This window comes from Mya arenaria, chromosome 12 (genome assembly GCF_026914265.1).
Source record: "Mya arenaria isolate MELC-2E11 chromosome 12, ASM2691426v1".
NCBI classification, from domain to species: Eukaryota; Metazoa; Mollusca; class Bivalvia; order Myida; family Myidae; genus Mya; species Mya arenaria.
The window spans coordinates 43,149,510-43,159,310 of record NC_069133.1 but is presented as its reverse complement, the minus strand read 5'-3'; positions in this window follow the sequence as shown (position 1 = coordinate 43,159,310).

Below are 9,801 nucleotides of genomic sequence, written 5' to 3'. Positions count from 1 at the left end.
CCATCGAAGCGAAAAGTTATTTTGAGGCTTTCTTAGCGAAAACTTATTTTGAGGCGATCTTATAGTCTTTCAAGGGAAACATTTCACACTGGCCTCTTCAGGATTTCTTCTCTCCAATACAAGCGGGTCACAGCAGCAATATTAAATGTCGCTGTTTTATGTAACCAACAAAATAATTTATGTAGTTTTTACTTCATTTGTATACATTAAAATTTATAATAAATTCACTAAGAATGAGATAAATGTGAAAGCCAAAAACCTTAACTTCCTGATTAAATATTCGAAATGTAAAAGAACAAGATACCAACGACAATATTTGTGGACTAATGATAATTGAGTGTTTTCGAAGTTTCCACCTGTTTATACTCCATAAAACGCAGAACGATTTGACTGACAAAGAATTGGTTTTATTGAGTCTAAGTAAATGTAATTGACAAAAGTTTGTGAGTATGGTGAGATTCGAACCTACGACCAATTGTCCCTTGCCACGCAATCGATTCAACTCGACCATCTCCGGCAAGCTTCGAGATAGTAAATTCTTTGGATAATAGCAGAGATGATCCGATTGCTTGTCACTAGTATTCCGCAGTGGCCCGGACGGGATGATCTGTTACTGAAATTATTTTGACGTCATTACCGGAAGTGTGCTGTCAAACCGAACACTTCGGCCATTTTCCATCGAAAACAACCTCGAATGTATGCCGGTGCATCAATAGAAATTGTTCGTTAAATTACATATAATACTATTAATAAATTTGTAGATTTAACGTGTAATTTGTACATAGACATTAGACCAAAAACTCGGTTTAGTCCTCGGTCCACAAATAATGGCATCCACTAAAAATGATAGTATATTTTTAACGTTCTACAGAATATAGAAGGGTACGACTTCACTTTGGGCTCATATTTTCTGTAATGAATGATAAAAAATATACAGGCGTTTTCTTTTTACCTTAATGGCATTTCTAAATTTGAATAATTGCTACCAACGACATATCCTCAAAATTAGTTTGAATACGTTGTATGTTATATTAATGTTGTGTTCCATCGTATGTAAGTGAAATGTAAAATGTACTCAATGAATAAACCTTGGTGAAAGGTTTCTTGTGAATTGTTGTTTTTCCGTAAATATTGTATCATGTCTCATTTGTACCACCCATTCTCGTACACAAGAGCGATGATGTTATGCGTACAGCAGATGTATCTTTATCAAACCTTTTAAGAATGAGAATGGTACTGCCAGATTTAGCCATTGATGTATATGGTAAAGTTCATTGTGCGATCAATAGAAAATGGAGCGAGCGCAGTGAAAATAAATGTTATTATATCTGCTCTATGGAGCTTAAGTGAATTGGGTAAATCCTTGATTGTCATTGGCCCATAAACATCAAGGGGAGGAATCACGTGACTTAAAGGGGTTCACACATTGGTCACCACGGGTCATAACCGATGTAAACAAACAATTAAGTGACGTTAATTTCTAAATAACTTTTTTGACATAAATATGTGGAAATATTAGCCTATAAAAGACTATGCTATTTTCTACTTCTACACGTATAAAATATTTTAACTTTGCTGGTATTTTAATGATGCAATACTTGCCCTAAATTTCCGAGTGTTGTATCGTTCTACAAAGTTCCTTCAAGTTGAAATGTTGGCCAAAGATTGCATCATTAAAATACAAGCAATTCTAAAATAGGTCACACGTGCAGACGCCAAAAATAGCATAGTCTTTTATAGGCTAACAATATGTTCTTATCTTTTCTGTCAAAAAGCAATTTTAGAACTTAACGTCACATACCCGTTTAAGATTACATCAGTTGTGACCCGTGGGGACCCATGTGAGAACCCCTTTCAGTCACATGATTCCGCACCCTGAATATGTGCGAGCACCAATTTCAAGCTGGAGAATTTAGGATTAAAATGTGTGGAATGTACATTATCAGAGATTTTCGCATTATTTTCAAATATAATGAGATATTACTAAACTCGTCAAATAATAATATTACTGACTGTGACTATAATGGCATGAATGACCACCTGTTCAACGAGACGGCAAGTCCGTGCGGGCTTAACCACCAACTGACCAACGACTGACCACTAGGGCGTTAGGAATGCAATAATGCCCACGAATTCCTGTCTCATCCTTACGACTCCAGGGTGTTATGGAATCCTATATTAGGAAAACGAAGCCGTCAAATGTGACAACTTTGGTATTTTTCATAAAATTTGTTTGAAAATTAATAGCCGTGTAAGGTAAAAGCTTTCTCTATGTTTAATGATCAATTTATCTTAAATTGGCTTTAAGTGGATATCGTACAGGTATTAGAGTGTCGATAAATAGTGGTATATGAAGTAAAATCGGAAGTAAATAGGATTTAAATGGTTACGGGAGATAAGTTTGCTCTCATGGTGGTACGTTTAGAGGCAATAAGTCACGTTTGCAGATTATAGAGATCGACTGGGGCTTGTGATTAGTGCGCTAACATCGTTAATGTCCGCGGATCGGGGTACTTTAACTGGCCTTTGTCATGCGATGTACTGCATGTACTTGTACTTGTGTTAAACAATGGTGGAACCACGGCTGTACAGAAAACAGTTTATTCTCTTTGCAAATAAACAACGCAAAATAAAAATATCAGATTTTTTATATGAATAGCAAAATATTAAAATTGTCCATTATGTTACTCTTTCGTCACACCAACTGCCAATATAGTAATATACATATCTTCAAACGACGTCACCATGAAGCATCTTCAAACGACGTCACCATGAAGCATCTTCAAACGACGTCACCATGATGGAATTGCAAGCCAACTTCCACTCACTGCAATTACGTCACTTTTTAAGCGATAGCATTTTCCTATTACGTCCCTTTTAGGTCATATCCTGACAAATTCCCTTTAACAGTTGACAATACAAGCTTCAATAATATTCCCTTTTAGTCGGAGTAACTTCAAATGACGTCATCAATTGATCATAATAACATCAAATAACGTGAACGACTGGAGCAACTTTTTTTGTTATTGGCATAGTGTAAATTTATAGCTTTGTTGCGATATTTCTTTAAACCGACGCCCGATTGTATTACGTTTTATAATAGTCTTTTGTATAACATTTTCGTCGTTATTGATACAAACACTTTTATAAAAGTCATAAAAAATATCAGCTAACCGGCCCGCGGTGTTAGCAGCGAGGCGTCCGCGGCCGCCCCTCGTCTGGAGACGAGATCGTGTCGCGATATTATTCATGGCACTTTGCGCCTCCGTTAAAACACAATTTGTGACGTGCCACCACGCCGTTTAAAGGTTGGATTCTTGTAAAATGTAATTAATAGCAGAAATTAAGAGTTGCTTGCATTTCAACTACGCTTATAGATGGGCCGATAATGTCTCAAATATAACTGTAAACAGATTGATTTGTGGATTCAGATTTAAAACTAATGAACTTTGAATTAAATTGGCATTTAAATGACGTGTTTGAGGAAAATTGACCTTAAACAGGTCTTGTTACAAGTCATTGAGTGAACCTTTTTGGAATTTTAATCCAAAATTAGGTCGATATTTCAATGTTAGAAACACATTCAGTTCGAATATCTTAAAATGCTTTGCGTTCTGGTATAAACAATAATTTTTATGTATGTAAATATTTGCTGATTATTTGCATACTAATGATATAATATAAGCCATGTGGAAACAAAAGAGATACTAGTATATAAACATATAGTGATTTTCATGGCCTAGATTATATAACAACAGCGCAGGTCTTGAAGGATGGTGGTATGACATATTTTACCGCAGGACAAACTTTATCTACATTGGGCCGATTGTTCAGAAAGTACGGCAACACAAACTTTATCTACATTGGGCCGATTGTTCAGAAAGTACGGCAACACAAACTGTATCTACATTGGGCCGATTGTTCAGAAAGTACGGCAACACAAACTGTATCTACATTGGCCGATTGTTCAGAAAGTACGGCAACACAAACTTTATCTACATTGGGCCGATTGTTCAGAATGTACGGCAACACAAACTTAATCTACATTGGGCCGATTGTTCAGAAACTGTATCTACATTGAGCTGATTGTTCAGAATGTACGGCAACGCAAACTGTATCTACATTGGGCTGATTGTTCAGAACGTACGGCAACGCAAACTGTATCTACATTGGGCCGATTGTTCAGAATGTACCGCAACCCAAACTGTATCTACATTGGGCCGATTGTTCAGAATGTACGGCAACGGAAACTGTATCTACATTGGGCCGATTGTTCAGAATGTACGGCAACGCAAACTGTATCTACATTGGGCCGATTGTTCAGAATGTACGGCAACGCAAACTGTATCTACATTGGGTCGATTGTTCAAAGTGCACGGCAACACAAACTGTATCTACATTGAGCCAATTGTTTAGAAAATATCGCAACACAAACTGTATCTACATTCGGCCGACTGTTCACAATGTACCGCAACACAAACTGTATCTACATTGGGCCGACTGCTCAGAATGTACCACAACCCAAACTTTATCTACATTGAGCCAATTGTAAAGAATGAACCTCAACACAAACTTTATCCTCATTGGGTCGATTGTGCCGCAACGCAAACTTTATCTACATATGGCCGATTGTTCAGAATGTACCGCAACGCAAACGTAATCTACATTGAGCCAATTGTTCAGAATGTACCGCGACACAAACTTTATCTACGTTGAGCCAATTTTTCAGAATGTACCGCAACCTAAACTTTATCTACATTGAGCCAACTGTTCAGAATGTACCGCAGGACAAACTGTGTCTTCATTGAGCCAATTGCTCAGAATGTACCGCAGGACAAACTGTATCTTCATTGAGCCAATTCTTCAGAATGTACCGCAGGACAAACTGTATCTTCATTGAGCCAATTGCTCAAAATGTACCGCAACCCAAACTTTATCTACATTGAGCCAGTTGTTCAGAATGTACCGCAACCCAAACTTTATCTACATTGAGCCAATTGTTCAGAATGTACCGCAACACAAACTTTATCTACATTAGGCCGATTGTTCAGAATGTACCGCAACACAAACTTTATCTACATTGGGCCGATTGTTCAGAATGTACCGCAACACAAACTTTATCTACATTGGGCCGATTGTTCAGAATGTATCGCAACACAAACTTTATCTACATTGGGCCGACTGTTCAGAATGTACCGCAATATACACTTTATCTACATTGGGCCGATTGTTCAGAATGTACCGCAATATACACTTTATCTACATTGGGCCGATTGTTCAGAATGTACCGCAATATAAACTTAATCTACATTGGGCCGATTGTTCAGAATGTACCGCAATATACACTTTATCTACATTGAGCCAATTGTTCAGAATGTACCGCAACACAAACTTTATCTACATTAGGCCGATTGTTCAGAATGTACCGCAACACAAACTTTATCTACATTGGGCCGATTGTTCAGAATGTACCGCAACACAAACTTTATCTACATTCGGCCGATTGTTCAGAATGTATCGCAACACAAACTTTATCTACATTGGGCCGACTGTTCAGAATGTACCGCAATATACACTTTATCTACATTGGGCCGATTGTTCAGAATGTACCGCAATATACACTTTATCTACATTGGGCCGATTGTTCAGAATGTACCGCAATATAAACTTAATCTACATTGGGCCGATTGTTCAGAATGTACCGCAATATAAACTTTATCTACATTGGGCCGATTGTTCAGAATGTACCGCAATATAAACTTTATCTACATTGGGCCGATTGTTCAGAATGTTAACAACGTTGTTAAGGTCATCGTTGTTTACTTTCAAATCTGTTGCTCTGGAAGTTTCACTGATAATCATTCACTTAGGATCCGCAGTTTTCCAAAAAAATAGAGACAAATGTTTTAGCTGTACTTGTTTGATTTGAATATATAAGCACATCCAAATATATTTCACCATTAAAGCAACTGTGCACCAGATGGACAATTTGCAAGAATTTTTTTTTGTCGAAAACTGACATAAACTTGGTATTATGTGTACAATGCATTGAAACTTACTAACTGAAGTACCACATAGTTTACAATTTAATTAAGTTTAGCAGTTACTTCGTATTTTTCCATTAAAAAAGATTACTGGGTATGTCTGCCTAGTAGAATTCATTCCTTATGCGTGATTGGCTAGTCGGTGTTATCACGTGATATTACGGAGTTAGGTGTATAGCTTAATTATGTCACCCGGATAGAGGAAGCCGTCGTAGCTCAGTGGATACGACGATGAACTGCAATTTTGGCGACACAGGTTCGAACCCGGTCTCCGACACATTTTTTTTTTTTACATTTTGGTACTTTTTTTACAATTTTGATTTCAAAGCGTAATACATTCTGTTAAATAATTGTCCTGAGATTCGTTACAGAAAAAACTTTTTTGGTGCCAATCTGGTGTACAGTCCCTTAAAAAGGTGACAACAATGCCGTTAATCAAGTCATGAACGAATATGACTTCATTGGCTCAATCGTTACTGAGTTAAAAAAATGACTTGATTAACGGCATTGTTGTCATTTTTTAAGGGACTGTACACCAGATTGGCACCAAAAAAGTTTTTTCTGTAACGAATCTCAGGACAATTATTTAACAGAATGTTCACTGACATTGTTCTGTTTAAATGCACATAAACGCTTGAAATGATTTAAATGCACGATACCGTCTGTCGGAGCATTGTCAAAATTAACTTAAAAACCCCAAGCACATCTGTCAAAGTGTTTGGCAAAACTAATAAAATTACACATGTATCAAACTCTGTTAAAATTGAAATAGGAAGTGAAAAAATGAGTGTTGTTGATTGCAGATTTGGTGGAATGAAAAAAAAATGCTGATTTAAAAGGTTTGAGGCCCATTCTTATGGTGTTTTTTTTTTGTAAAAATATGGCCTCTATAATACACCATTATTTTATACTAACATTTACAAATTTGTCTCCCCGAACAAACCACATCACGAATAGACCGTTTTTTCCCCGAGGGTGGGGTATGTCCCACCCCCTTCGGTCAAATCCTGGAACCGCAGGGATATATAATTTGGTTTTAGAATAATCTTCAAAATGAGTAGTTTTGCTTCAAATTCCAATATATGTTCCAAGACATGTTCCAGGAACCTGCGATATGAATATGAATAATCCTCTTTTAAACAATAGCCATGTTTATCTTGATAGTAATTATGTTGTCTGTTTCGCCGTTACGCTCTTTTCCGTTCCGTTCATTAAGAACCTCCTCAACAGTAGCGATTTCCAAGAAAACCACCAATTGCTGTAAAATTAATAAATAGTCGGAGTGTTTTTCCGGGCTATCACCACGATCAATTTACATATTGCCCTGGTTAACGTCTTTGTCTTGAACGATTGGTATTGTTTTCGATTTAAGCCACGCGGTGTTTAGATGGGAACTAAATTGATCTTAATGAAACTTGCTTGCTGACAGATATAGAAAACATGGCCCTTTGCTATCAATAACGACAACGCACAATACAATTATCTCTTAATATCAATTGACACTTTCTAGCATTCGGCAGCGGAGCCGAGATTACATTGCATGTTTTGGAGACCTTATCTGTGGGAAATGTGTGAAGTAGAAGATATACGTTTACTTTCTCTGCAATAAATGCCAGCCATAACTACGTTCGTCCATTGTGAATATGCATTTTATCATCGTTCATACCCCATGTTGCTTAAAGACAGAATGTCATAGGAACTATTAAAGCAGCATTCTCACAGAAGTATGGTTTTGACAACTTTTTACTTTTCGTCTTGGAATGAGCCCATATTTGCATACATCTCTGGAAATCATTGATATATGACTGCTGACAAAAGATCAGATCGCAGTATTTATATTTAAATTAAAAAAAATAATCGTTCTTTTTAGCTAAAAGCGTTACTAACGCTTTAAGAAAAATGCCTTTTTCGGCAGTAAATATGGAAACTTGCGATGAGATCTTTTGTCAGCAGTCTTATATTGCCTGTTTCCAGACATTAAAGCAACAATTAATTGTCTGATTCTAAGACATTTTTTTTGGTCAAAACGGTTAATCTGTGAGAGTGCAGCTTTAACATACACACTGCGTTGTCATGGAGTTTTGATATGGATTTGGAAATTTGCAACTGTGTGTCTACACTGCAGACATTAAGATAAACGCAAATATATACAACATGAACTTATAAATATTTAAAACATTACATGTACGTTTCAAAAGCACCGCCATCAAACCAGGCAAAAGCAAGCAATACAAGGCGAACCCACATGGTATCTTTAATTTGGTCATTTTAAAAATGGTTAAAGATTGATACATGAAAGATTGTTAGAATGTACTTAACAAGGATAATGGTTTGAAGCGAAGCAGTCGCATAACCATTTGTTTTGTGTAAGTACTGACTAACAATTAAGCTTTTTTGTGGTAAACAACTTTACATTATATTGTGAAAACTATCAACTAACTCGGCCAGCTACTGTTTATATCTACCGCTTCATCTGATTTAAATCAATAACGGCTAACTACTGCTTTACTGAAATAAATGTTTTGGAAAACTCGAGAAATACTGCCTTTTCCTTGGACAATATATAATGTTGACCACTATTCAAGGATATTACGCGCATCTTCAGTCTTTTTTTACCATGTTACGGAGACCAATATATAAGCATGTGCGTTACATCTATCATTTTTTCTAAGGAGTATATAACCTGAACCTCAATAATGTCAATAAAGTCCTACCTTTAAAGTGACATTCTTATTCAAAATTATTACAACACATGTATAACAAACATACATTTTGAGTGATAAAGCTTTAACTACTTGCTAAATAATGTATTGATGGAAAATATTAACTACTGATAACAAGATTGTAACCGTGTATTTAATAGCTATAAACGCAAAAATATTAAATGATTGGTGAGTGCTAAAATATTAACTCTGATCTACTATCGTTTCATAAGGAAGAAATACCGTGTTTTCAGAATCTAATTAACAAATTAAACTCGGTATCCTTCATAAGCACAATTGTTTTCGACATTTATTAATCCTTTTTGGTATATTAAAACAATTGTATTAATTGTGGTAAATCTTATTTAGGAGTAAGAGTGCATCTTTAATCTATCACAATTTTAAGACAACTTTCATATATGAAATGAATGATTATAGTTGCGATAGTTGATATTGTAGTGAACAGGCATCCGTCCGTAGTCCTACATTTTGCTAGGTTTCTAAGAAATGCCACCCTCTGATATACACCAACAGCAATTTATGGCCATCAAAGGACAAATGTATATGCAACACATAGGAAGTGTTTCACGATTTTGGTAGTCGCAAGACATATATATGGAAAATGTTTTGTTTTTTCGCGTTGTTTGATGCAACACGGCTTCACAAAATGCTTTTGGTTTTAATGTTGTTGATTTCTCGTTGTTGTTGTTGTGTTTGTTTAGGTTTTTTTCTTGTTTGTTTGTTTTTCTTGTGGGGGTTGGGGTGGGGGCGGATTTTACTGTTTGGTGAGTCGGATCGGTCGTTTTCTTTCTAAATGTGTAGGTATATTTTTTGTCTTGTTTTTTTAAATATACGGATGAAACATCAGTTTGGTGAGGCCTTATTGTCGATCAATCACTTAAATAAAGCATAAAAAAGTATCTTGATTCCACTAACGTCTAAAAATAGATAGGGTATGAAGGTAGGCATTACCTTTTTAGAACTAGTATTTTGTACAAAACCGACATATATCAGGGTGTATCACTTTTTCACTCTTGATTCCAAAAATGCAAATT